A 15050-nucleotide genomic window follows, 5' to 3' on the forward strand; every position below is an offset into this window, starting at 1 on the left:
GCATTTACATTCTTTTGAAGTGAATACGAGGTATTCATAACACTGCACAATGAATATTATAACTCATCATGAAACATTGAACTGAGATGCGATATCGCGATTTATGAAGCTTTAGAGCTCTATTGCTTCGATACGTAGATATCTGCAAACACTATTTCCTAGCAAGGAACTATCGCATTCACATTCATTTGAAGTGTATGCGAGGTATACATGACAGTTCGCAATGAATATTATATATTATCATGAAACATAAAAATGAGAAGCGATATCGCGATTTAAGAAGCATTAGATCCCTATTGCTTCGACACGTAGACATCTGGAAACGCTATTTCCTAGCAAGGAAGTGTCGCATTTACATTCCTTTTAGGTGAATAGGTGTTATACATAACACTGCATAATGAATATTATATCTGATCATGAAACGTAGAAATGAGATGCGATATGGCGATTTATGAAGCATTAGGTGTCTATTGCTTCGATACGTAGACATCTCCAAACGCTATTTCCTAGCAAGTAAGTGTCGCATTTACATTCCTTTGAGGTGAACACGAGGTATACATAACACTGCACAATGAATATTATACCTGATCATGAAACATAGAAATGAGATGCGATATGGCGATTTATGAAGCATTAGATGTCTATTGCTTGTATACGTAGACATCTGCAAACGCTATTTCCTAGCAAGGAAGTATCGCATTTGCATTCCTTTGAGGTGAATACGAGGTATACATAACACTGCGCAATGAATATTATATCTGATCATGAAACATAGAAATGAGATGCGATATGGCGATTTATGAAGCATTAGATGTCTATTGCTTCGATACGTAGACATCTGCAAACGCTATTTCCTAGCATGGAAGTGTCGCATTTACATTCAGTTGAAGTGTATGTGAGGTATTCATGACACTTCGCAATGAATATTATATATTATCATGAAACATAGAAATGAGAAGCGATATCGCGATTTTAGAAGCATTAGATCCCTATTGCTCCGATACGTAGACATCTGCAAACCCTATTTTCTAGCATGGAAGTGTCGCATTTACATTCCTTTGAGGTGAATACGAGATATACATAACACTGCATAATGAATATTATATCTGATCATGAAACATAGAAATCAGATGCGATATGGCGATTTATGAAGCATTAGATGTCTATTGCTTCGATACGTAGACATCTGCAAACGATATTTCCTAGCAAGGAAGTGTCCCATTTACATTCATTTGAAGTGTATATGAGGTATACATGACACTTTTGCAGGGAATATTATATATTATCATGAAACATAGTAATGAGAAGCGATATCGCGATTTATGAAGCATTAGATGTCTATTGCTTCGATACGTAGACATCTGCAAACGCTATGTCCTAGCATGGAAGTGTCGCATTTACATTCATTTTAAGTGTATGCGAGGTATTCATGACACTTCGCAATGAATATTATATATTATCATGAAACATAGAAATGAGAAGCGATATCGCGATTTTAGAAGCATTAGATCTCTAGTGCTCCGATACGTAGACATCTGCAAACGCTATTTCCTAGCAAGGAAGTGTCGCATTTACATTCCTTTGAGGTGAATACGAGGTATACATAACACTGCATAATGAATATTATATCTGATCATGAAGCATAGAAATGAGATGCGATATGGCGATTTATGAAGCATTATATGTCTATTGCTTCGATACGTAGACATCTGCAAACGATATTTCCTAGCAAGGAAGTGTCCCATTTACATTCATTTGAAGTGTATGTGAGGTATACATGACACTTTTGCAGGGAATATTATATATTATCATGAAACATAGAAATGAGATGCGATATGGCGATTTATGAAGCATTAGATGTCTACGGCTTCGATACGTAGACATCTGCAAACGCTATTTCCTAGCAAGGAAGTGTCGCATTTACATTCATTTGAAGTGTATGTGAGGTATTCATGACACTTCGCAATGAATATTATATATTATCATGAAACATAGAAATGAGAAGCGATATCGCGATTTTAGAAGCATTAGATCCCTATTGCTCCGATACGTAGACATCTGCAAACCCTATTTCCTAGCAAGGAAGTGTCGCATTTACATTCCTTTGAGGTGAATACGAGGTATACATAACACTGCACAATGAATATTATAACTCATCGTGAAACGTTGAACTTAGATGCGATATCGCGATTTATGAAGCTTTAGAACTCTATTGCTTCGATACGTAGATATCTGCAAACACTATTTCCTAACAAGGAACTATCGCATTCACATACATTTGAAGTGTATGCGAGGTATACATGACACTACGCAATGAATATTATATATTATCATGAAACTTAGAAATGAGAAGCGATATCGCGATTTAAGAAGCTTTAGATACCAATTGCTTCGATACGTAGACATCAGCAAACGCTATTTCCTAGCAAGGAAGTGTCGCATTTACACTCCTTTGAGGTGAATACGAGGTATACATAACACTGCACAATGAATATTATATCTGATCATGAAACATAGAAATGAGATGCGATATGGCGATTTATGAAGCATTAGATGTCTATTGCTTCGATACGTAGACATCTGCAAACGCTATGTCCTAGCATGGAAGTGTCGCATTTACATTCATTTTAAGTGTATGCGAGGTATTCATGACACTTCGCAATGAATATTATATATTATCATGAAACATAGAAATGAGAAGCGATATCGCGATTTTAGAAGCATTAGATCTCTATTGCTCCGATACGTAGACATCTGCAAACGCTATTTCCTAGCAAGGAAGTGTCGCATTTACATTCCTTTGAGGTGAATACGAGGTATACATAACACTGCATAATGAATATTATATCTGATCATGAAGCATAGAAATGAGATGCGATATGGCGATTTATGAAGCATTAGATGTCTATTGCTTCGATACGTAGACATCTGCAAACGATATTTCCTAGCAAGGAAGTGTCCCATTTACATTCATTTGAAGTGTATGTGAGGTATATATGACACTTTTGCAGGGAATATTATATATTATCATGAAACATAGAAATGAGAAGCGATATCGCGATTTAAGAAGCATTAGATCCCTATTGCTTCGATACGTAGACATCTGCAAACGCTTCTTCCTAGCAAGGAAGTGTCGCATTTACATTCTTTTGAAGTGAATACGAGGTATTCATAACACTGCACAATGAATATTATAACTCGTCATGAATCATTGAACTGAGATGCGATATCGCGATTTATGAAGCTTTAGAGCTCTATTGCTTCGATACGTAGATATCTGCAAACACTATTTCCTAGCAAGGAACTATCGCATTCACATTCATTTGAAGTGTATGCGAGGTATACATGACAGTTCGCAATGAATATTATATATTATCATGAAACATAAAAATGAGAAGCGATATCGCGATTTAAGAAGCATTAGATCCCTATTGCTTCGATACGTAGACATCTGGAAACGCTATTTCCTAGCAAGGAAGTGTCGCATTTACATTCCTTTTAGGTGAATAGGTGTTATACATAACACTGCATAATGAATATTATATCTGATCATGAAACGTAGAAATGAGATGCGATATGGCGATTTATGAAGCATTAGATGTCTATTGCTTCGATACGTAGACATCTGCAAACGCTATTTCCTAGCAAGTAAGTGTGGCATTTACATTCCTTTGAAGTGAATACGAGGTATACATAACACTGCACAATGAATATTATATCTGATCATGAACCATAGAAATGAGATGCGATATGGCGATTTATGAAGCAATAGATGTCTATTGCTTCGATACGTAGACATCTGCAAACGCTATTTCCTAGCAGGGAAGTGTCGCATTTGCATTCCCTTGAGGTGAATACGAGGTATACATAACACTGCATAATGAATATTATATCTGATCATGAAACATAGAAATGAGATGCGATATGGCGATTTATGAAGCATTAGATGTCTATTGCTTCGATACGTAGACATCTGCAAACGATATTTTCTAGCAAGGAAGTGTCCCATTTACATTCTATTGAAGTGTATGTGAGGTATACATGACACTTTTGCAGGGAATATTATATATTATCATGAAACATAGAAATGAGAAGCGATATCGCGATTTAAGGAGCATTAGATCCCTATTGCTTCGATACGTAGACAGCTGCAAACGCTTCTTTCTAGCAAGGAAGTGTCGCATTTACATTCTTTTGAAGTGAATACGAGGTATTCATAACACTGCACAATGAATATTATAACTCATCATGAAACATTGAACTGAGATGCGATATCGCGATTTATGAAGCCTTAGAGCTCTATTGCTTCGATACGTAGATATCTGCAAACACTATTTCCTGGCAAGGAACTATCGCATTCACATTCATTTGAAGTGTATGCGAGGTATACATGACAGTTCGCAATGAATATTATATATTATCATGAAACATAAAAATGAGAAGCGATATCGCGATTTAAGAAGCATTAGATCCCTATTGCTTCGACACGTAGACATCTGGAAACGCTATTTCCTAGCAAGGAAGTGTCGCATTTACATTCCTTTTAGGTGAATAGGTGTTATACATAACACTGCATAATGAATATTATATCTGATCATGAAACGTAGAAATGAGATGCGATATGGCGATTTATGAAGCATTAGGTGTCTATTGCTTCGATACGTAGACATCTCCAAACGCTATTTCCTAGCAAGTAAGTGTCGCATTTACATTCCTTTGAGGTGAATACGAGGTATACATAACACTGCACAATGAATATTATACCTGATCATGAAACATAGAAATGAGATGCGATATGGCGATTTATGAAGCATTAGATGTCTATTGCTTGTATACGTAGACATCTGCAAACGCTATTTCCTAGCAAGGAAGTATCGCATTTGCATTCCTTTGAGGTGAATACGAGGTATACATAACACTGCGCAATGAATATTATATCTGATCATGAAACATAGAAATGAGATGCGATATGGCGATTTATGAAGCATTAGATGTCTATTGCTTCGATACGTAGACATCTGCAAACGCTATTTCCTAGCATGGAAGTGTCGCATTTACATTCATTTGAAGTGTATGTGAGGTATTCATGACACTTCGCAATGAATATTATATATTATCATGAAACATAGAAATGAGAAGCGATATCGCGATTTTAGAAGCATTAGATCCCTATTGCTCCGATACGTAGACATCTGCAAACCCTATTTTCTAGCAAGGAAGTGTCGCATTTACATTCCTTTGAGGTGAATACGAGATATACATAACACTGCATAATGAATATTATATCTGATCATGAAACATAGAAATCAGATGCGATATGGCGATTTATGAAGCATTAGATGTCTATTGCTTCGATACGTAGACATCTGCAAACGATATTTCCTAGCAAGGAAGTGTCCCATTTACATTCATTTGAAGTGTATATGAGGTATACATGACACTTTTGCAGGGAATATTATATATTATCATGAAACATAGTAATGAGAAGCGATATCGCGATTTAAGAAGCATTAGATCCCTACTGCTTCGATACGTAGACATCTGCAAACGCTTCTTCCTAGCAAGGAAGTGTCGCATTCACATTCTCTTGAAGCGAATACGAGGTATTCATAACACTGCACAATGAATATTATAACTCATCGTGAAACATTGAACTTAGATGCGATATCGCGATTTATGAAGCTTTAGAACTCTATTGCTTCGATACGTAGATATCTGCAAACACTATTTCCTAACAAGGAACTATCGCATTCACATACATTTGAAGTGTATGCGAGGTATACATGACACTACGCAATGAATATTATATATTATCATGAAACTTAGAAATGAGAGGCGATATCGCGATTTAAGAAGCATTAGATACCAATTGCTTCGATACGTAGACATCAGCAAACGCTATTTCCTAGCAAGGAAGTGTCGCATTTACATTCCTTTGAGGTGAATACGAGGTATACATAACACTGCACAATGAATATTATATCTGATCATGAAACATAGAAATGAGATGCGATATGGCGATTTATGAAGCATTAGATGTCTATTGCTTCGATACGTAGACATCTGCAAACGCTATGTCCTAGCATGGAAGTGTCGCATTTACATTCATTTTAAGTGTATGCGAGGTATTCATGACACTTCGCAATGAATATTATATATTATCATGAAACATAGAAATGAGAAGCGATATCGCGATTTTAGAAGCATTAGATCTCTATTGCTCCGATACGTAGACATCTGCAAACGCTATTTCCTAGCAAGGAAGTGTCGCATTTACATTCCTTTGAGGTGAATACGAGGTATACATAACACTGCATAATGAATATTATATCTGATCATGAAGCATAGAAATGAGATGCGATATGGCGATTTATGAAGCATTATATGTCTATTGCTTCGATACGTAGACATCTGCAAACGATATTTCCTAGCAAGGAAGTGTCCCATTTACATTCATTTGAAGTGTATGTGAGGTATACATGACACTTTTGCAGGGAATATTATATATTATCATGAAACATAGAAATGAGATGCGATATGGCGATTTATGAAGCATTAGATGTCTATGGCTTCGATACGTAGACATCTGCAAACGCTATTTCCTAGCAAGGAAGTGTCGCATTTACATTCATTTGAAGTGTATGTGAGGTATTCATGACACTTCGCAATGAATATTATATATTATCATGAAACATAGAAATGAGAAGCGATATCGCGATTTTAGAAGCATTAGATCCCTATTGCTCCGATACGTAGACATCTGCAAACCCTATTTCCTAGCAAGGAAGTGTCGCATTTACATTCCTTTGAGGTGAATACGAGGTATACATAACACTGCACAATGAATATTATAACTCATCGTGAAACGTTGAACTTAGATGCGATATCGCGATTTATGAAGCTTTAGAACTCTATTGCTTCGATACGTAGATATCTGCAAACACTATTTCCTAACAAGGAACTATCGCATTCACATACATTTGAAGTGTATGCGAGGTATACATGACACTACGCAATGAATATTATATATTATCATGAAACTTAGAAATGAGAAGCGATATCGCGATTTAAGAAGCTTTAGATATCAATTGCTTCGATACGTAGACATCAGCAAACGCTATTTCCTAGCAAGTAAGTGTGGCATTTACATTCCTTTGAAGTGAATACGAGGTATACATAACACTGCACAATGAATATTATATCTGATCATGAACCATAGAAATGAGATGCGATATGGCGATTTATGAAGCAATAGATGTCTATTGCTTCGATACGTAGACATCTGCAAACGCTATTTCCTAGCAGGGAAGTGTCGCATTTGCATTCCCTTGAGGTGAATACGAGGTATACATAACACTGCATAATGAATATTATATCTGATCATGAAACATAGAAATGAGATGCGATATGGCGATTTATCAAGCATTAGATGTCTATTGCTTCGATACGTAGACATCTGCAAACGATATTTTCTAGCAAGGAAGTGTCCCATTTACATTCTATTGAAGTGTATGTGAGGTATACATGACACTTTTGCAGGGAATATTATATATTATCATGAAACATAGAAATGAGAAGCGATATCGCGATTTAAGGAGCATTAGATCCCTATTGCTTCGATACGTAGACAGCTGCAAACGCTTCTTTCTAGCAAGGAAGTGTCGCATTTACATTCTTTTGAAGTGAATACGAGGTATTCATAACACTGCACAATGAATATTATAACTCATCATGAAACATTGAACTGAGATGCGATATCGCGATTTATGAAGCCTTAGAGCTCTATTGCTTCGATACGTAGATATCTGCAAACACTATTTCCTGGCAAGGAACTATCGCATTCACATTCATTTGAAGTGTATGCGAGGTATACATGACAGTTCGCAATGAATATTATATATTATCATGAAACATAAAAATGAGAAGCGATATCGCGATTTAAGAAGCATTAGATCCCTATTGCTTCGACACGTAGACATCTGGAAACGCTATTTCCTAGCAAGGAAGTGTCGCATTTACATTCCTTTTAGGTGAATAGGTGTTATACATAACACTGCATAATGAATATTATATCTGATCATGAAACGTAGAAATGAGATGCGATATGGCGATTTATGAAGCATTAGGTGTCTATTGCTTCGATACGTAGACATCTCCAAACGCTATTTCCTAGCAAGTAAGTGTCGCATTTACATTCCTTTGAGGTGAATACGAGGTATACATAACACTGCACAATGAATATTATACCTGATCATGAAACATAGAAATGAGATGCGATATGGCGATTTATGAAGCATTAGATGTCTATTGCTTGTATACGTAGACATCTGCAAACGCTATTTCCTAGCAAGGAAGTATCGCATTTGCATTCCTTTGAGGTGAATACGAGGTATACATAACACTGCGCAATGAATATTATATCTGATCATGAAACATAGAAATGAGATGCGATATGGCGATTTATGAAGCATTAGATGTCTATTGCTTCGATACGTAGACATCTGCAAACGCTATTTCCTAGCATGGAAGTGTCGCATTTACATTCATTTGAAGTGTATGTGAGGTATTCATGACACTTCGCAATGAATATTATATATTATCATGAAACATAGAAATGAGAAGCGATATCGCGATTTTAGAAGCATTAGATCCCTATTGCTCCGATACGTAGACATCTGCAAACCCTATTTTCTAGCAAGGAAGTGTCGCATTTACATTCCTTTGAGGTGAATACGAGATATACATAACACTGCATAATGAATATTATATCTGATCATGAAACATAGAAATCAGATGCGATATGGCGATTTATGAAGCATTAGATGTCTATTGCTTCGATACGTAGACATCTGCAAACGATATTTCCTAGCAAGGAAGTGTCCCATTTACATTCATTTGAAGTGTATATGAGGTATACATGACACTACGCAATGAATATTATATATTATCATGAAACTTAGAAATGAGAGGCGATATCGCGATTTAAGAAGCATTAGATACCAATTGCTTCGATACGTAGACATCAGCAAACGCTATTTCCTAGCAAGGAAGTGTCGCATTTACATTCCTTTGAGGTGAATACGAGGTATACATAACACTGCACAATGAATATTATATCTGATCATGAAACATAGAAATGAGATGCGATATGGCGATTTATGAAGCATTAGATGTCTATTGCTTCGATACGTAGACATCTGCAAACGCTATGTCCTAGCATGGAAGTGTCGCATTTACATTCATTTTAAGTGTATGCGAGGTATTCATGACACTTCGCAATGAATATTATATATTATCATGAAACATAGAAATGAGAAGCGATATCGCGATTTTAGAAGCATTAGATCTCTATTGCTCCGATACGTAGACATCTGCAAACGCTATTTCCTAGCAAGGAAGTGTCGCATTTACATTCCTTTGAGGTGAATACGAGGTATACATAACACTGCATAATGAATATTATATCTGATCATGAAGCATAGAAATGAGATGCGATATGGCGATTTATGAAGCATTATATGTCTATTGCTTCGATACGTAGACATCTGCAAACGATATTTCCTAGCAAGGAAGTGTCCCATTTACATTCATTTGAAGTGTATGTGAGGTATACATGACACTTTTGCAGGGAATATTATATATTATCATGAAACATAGAAATGAGATGCGATATGGCGATTTATGAAGCATTAGATGTCTATGGCTTCGATACGTAGACATCTGCAAACGCTATTTCCTAGCAAGGAAGTGTCGCATTTACATTCATTTGAAGTGTATGTGAGGTATTCATGACACTTCGCAATGAATATTATATATTATCATGAAACATAGAAATGAGAAGCGATATCGCGATTTTAGAAGCATTAGATCCCTATTGCTCCGATACGTAGACATCTGCAAACCCTATTTCCTAGCAAGGAAGTGTCGCATTTACATTCCTTTGAGGTGAATACGAGGTATACATAACACTGCACAATGAATATTATAACTCATCGTGAAACGTTGAACTTAGATGCGATATCGCGATTTATGAAGCTTTAGAACTCTATTGCTTCGATACGTAGATATCTGCAAACACTATTTCCTAACAAGGAACTATCGCATTCACATACATTTGAAGTGTATGCGAGGTATACATGACACTACGCAATGAATATTATATATTATCATGAAACTTAGAAATGAGAAGCGATATCGCGATTTAAGAAGCTTTAGATATCAATTGCTTCGATACGTAGACATCAGCAAACGCTATTTCCTAGCAAGGAAGTGTCGCATTTACACTCCTTTGAGGTGAATACGAGGTATACATAACACTGCACAATGAATATTATATCTGATCATGAAACATAGAAATGAGATGCGATATGGCGATTTATGAAGCATTAGATGTCTATTGCTTCGATACGTAGACATCTGCAAACGCTATGTCCTAGCATGGAAGTGTCGCATTTACATTCATTTTAAGTGTATGCGAGGTATTCATGACACTTCGCAATGAATATTATATATTATCATGAAACATAGAAATGAGAAGCGATATCGCGATTTTAGAAGCATTAGATCTCTATTGCTCCGATACGTAGACATCTGCAAACGCTATTTCCTAGCAAGGAAGTGTCGCATTTACATTCCTTTGAGGTGAATACGAGGTATACATAACACTGCATAATGAATATTATATCTGATCATGAAGCATAGAAATGAGATGCGATATGGCGATTTATGAAGCATTAGATGTCTATTGCTTCGATACGTAGACATCTGCAAACGATATTTCCTAGCAAGGAAGTGTCCCATTTACATTCATTTGAAGTGTATGTGAGGTATATATGACACTTTTGCAGGGAATATTATATATTATCATGAAACATAGAAATGAGAAGCGATATCGCGATTTAAGAAGCATTAGATCCCTATTGCTTCGATACGTAGACATCTGCAAACGCTTCTTCCTAGCAAGGAAGTGTCGCATTTACATTCTTTTGAAGTGAATACGAGGTATTCATAACACTGCACAATGAATATTATAACTCGTCATGAATCATTGAACTGAGATGCGATATCGCGATTTATGAAGCTTTAGAGCTCTATTGCTTCGATACGTAGATATCTGCAAACACTATTTCCTAGCAAGGAACTATCGCATTCACATTCATTTGAAGTGTATGCGAGGTATACATGACAGTTCGCAATGAATATTATATATTATCATGAAACATAAAAATGAGAAGCGATATCGCGATTTAAGAAGCATTAGATCCCTATTGCTTCGATACGTAGACATCTGGAAACGCTATTTCCTAGCAAGGAAGTGTCGCATTTACATTCCTTTTCGGTGAATAGGTGTTATACATAACACTGCATAATGAATATTATATCTGATCATGAAACGTAGAAATGAGATGCGATATGGCGATTTATGAAGCATTAGATGTCTATTGCTTCGATACGTAGACATCTGCAAACGCTATTTCCTAGCAAGTAAGTGTGGCATTTACATTCCTTTCAAGTGAATACGAGGTATACATAACACTGCACAATGAATATTATATCTGATCATGAACCATAGAAATGAGATGCGATATGGCGATTTATGAAGCAATAGATGTCTATTGCTTCGATACGTAGACATCTGCAAACGCTATTTCCTAGCAGGGAAGTGTCGCATTTGCATTCCCTTGAGGTGAATACGAGGTATACATAACACTGCATAATGAATATTATATCTGATCATGAAACATAGAAATGAGATGCGATATGGCGATTTATGAAGCATTAGATGTCTATTGCTTCGATACGTAGACATCTGCAAACGATATTTTCTAGCAAGGAAGTGTCCCATTTACATTCTATTGAAGTGTATGTGAGGTATACATGACACTTTTGCAGGGAATATTATATATTATCATGAAACATAGAAATGAGAAGCGATATCGCGATTTAAGGAGCATTAGATCCCTATTGCTTCGATACGTAGACAGCTGCAAACGTTTCTTTCTAGCAAGGAAGTGTCGCATTTACATTCTTTTGAAGTGAATACGAGGTATTCATAACACTGCACAATGAATATTATAACTCATCATGAAACATTGAACTGAGATGCGATATCGCGATTTATGAAGCTTTAGAGCTCTATTGCTTCGATACGTAGATATCTGCAAACACTATTTCCTAGCAAGGAACTATCGCATTCACATTCATTTGAAGTGTATGCGAGGTATACATGACAGTTCGCAATGAATATTATATATTATCATGAAACATAAAAATGAGAAGCGATATCGCGATTTAAGAAGCATTAGATCCCTATTGCTTCGACACGTAGACATCTGGAAACGCTATTTCCTAGCAAGGAAGTGTCGCATTTACATTCCTTTTAGGTGAATAGGTGTTATACATAACACTGCATAATGAATATTATATCTGATCATGAAACGTAGAAATGAGATGCGATATGGCGATTTATGAAGCATTAGGTGTCTATTGCTTCGATACGTAGACATCTCCAAACGCTATTTCCTAGCAAGTAAGTGTCGCATTTACATTCCTTTGAGGTGAATACGAGGTATACATAACACTGCACAATGAATATTATACCTGATCATGAAACATAGAAATGAGATGCGATATGGCGATTTATGAAGCATTAGATGTCTATTGCTTGTATACGTAGACATCTGCAAACGCTATTTCCTAGCAAGGAAGTATCGCATTTGCATTCCTTTGAGGTGAATACGAGGTATACATAACACTGCGCAATGAATATTATATCTGATCATGAAACATAGAAATGAGATGCGATATGGCGATTTATGAAGCATTAGATGTCTATTGCTTCGATACGTAGACATCTGCAAACGCTATTTCCTAGCATGGAAGTGTCGCATTTACATTCATTTGAAGTGTATGTGAGGTATTCATGACACTTCGCAATGAATATTATATATTATCATGAAACATAGAAATGAGAAGCGATATCGCGATTTTAGAAGCATTAGATCCCTATTGCTCCGATACGTAGACATCTGCAAACCCTATTTTCTAGCAAGGAAGGGTCGCATTTACATTCCTTTGAGGTGAATACGAGATATACATAACACTGCATAATGAATATTATATCTGATCATGAAACATAGAAATCAGATGCGATATGGCGATTTATGAAGCATTAGATGTCTATTGCTTCGATACGTAGACATCTGCAAACGATATTTCCTAGCAAGGAAGTGTCCCATTTACATTCATTTGAAGTGTATATGAGGTATACATGACACTTTTGCAGGGAATATTATATATTATCATGAAACATAGTAATGAGAAGCGATATCGCGATTTAAGAAGCATTAGATCCCTACTGCTTCGATACGTAGACATCTGCAAACGCTTCTTCCTAGCAAGGAAGTGTCGCATTCACATTCTTTTGAAGCGAATACGAGGTATTCATAACACTGCACAATGAATATTATAACTCATCGTGAAACATTGAACTTAGATGCGATATCGCGATTTATGAAGCTTTAGAACTCTATTGCTTCGATACGTAGATATCTGCAAACACTATTTCCTAACAAGGAACTATCGCATTCACATACATTTGAAGTGTATGCGAGGTATACATGACACTACGCAATGAATATTATATATTATCATGAAACTTAGAAATGAGAAGCGATATCGCGATTTAAGAAGCATTAGATACCAATTGCTTCGATACGTAGACATCAGCAAACGCTATTTCCTAGCAAGGAAGTGTCGCATTTACATTCCTTTGAGGTGAATACGAGGTATACATAACACTGCACAATGAATATTATATCTGATCATGAAACATAGAAATGAGATGCGATATGGCGATTTATGAAGCATTAGATGTCTATTGCTTCGATACGTAGACATCTGCAAACGCTATGTCCTAGCATGGAAGTGTCGCATTTACATTCATTTTAAGTGTATGCGAGGTATTCATGACACTTCGCAATGAATATTATATATTATCATGAAACATAGAAATGAGAAGCGATATCGCGATTTTAGAAGCATTAGATCTCTATTGCTCCGATACGTAGACATCTGCAAACGCTATTTCCTAGCAAGGAAGTGTCGCATTTACATTCCTTTGAGGTGAATACGAGGTATACATAACACTGCATAATGAATATTATATCTGATCATGAAGCATAGAAATGAGATGCGATATGGCGATTTATGAAGCATTATATGTCTATTGCTTCGATACGTAGACATCTGCAAACGATATTTCCTAGCAAGGAAGTGTCCCATTTACATTCATTTGAAGTGTATGTGAGGTATACATGACACTTTTGCAGGGAATATTATATATTATCATGAAACATAGAAATGAGATGCGATATGGCGATTTATGAAGCATTAGATGTCTATGGCTTCGATACGTAGACATCTGCAAACGCTATTTCCTAGCAAGGAAGTGTCGCATTTACATTCATTTGAAGTGTATGTGAGGTATACATGACACTTCGCAATGAATAATATATATTATCATGAAACATAGATATGAGATGCGATACCGCGAATTAACAAGCTTTAGAAATCAATTGCTTCGATACGCAGACATCTGCAAACGCTATTTCCTAGTAAGGAAGTGTCGCATGTACATTCAATTGAAGTGTATGCGAGGTATACATGGCACTTCGCAATGAATATTATATCTTATCATGAAACATAGAAATGAGATGCGATATGGCGATTTAAGAAGCATTAGGTCTCTATTGCTTCGATACGTAGACTTCTGCAAACGCTACTTCCTAGCAAGGAAGTGTCGCATTTTCATTCTCTTGAGAGGAATACGAGGTATACATGACACGTCGCAATGAAGATTATATCTTATCAGGAAACGTAGATATGAGATGCGAAATGACGATTTAAGAAGCATGAGAAATCTATTGTTTCGATACGTAGACATCTGCAAACGCTATTTCCTAGCAAGGAAGTGTCACATCTACATTCCTTTGAGGTGAATACGAGGTATACATAACACTGCACATTGAATATTATATCTGATCATGAGT

Source organism: Xylocopa sonorina, unplaced genomic scaffold (assembly GCF_050948175.1).
Source record: "Xylocopa sonorina isolate GNS202 unplaced genomic scaffold, iyXylSono1_principal scaffold0050, whole genome shotgun sequence".
Lineage (NCBI taxonomy): Eukaryota > Metazoa > Arthropoda > Insecta > Hymenoptera > Apidae > Xylocopa > Xylocopa sonorina.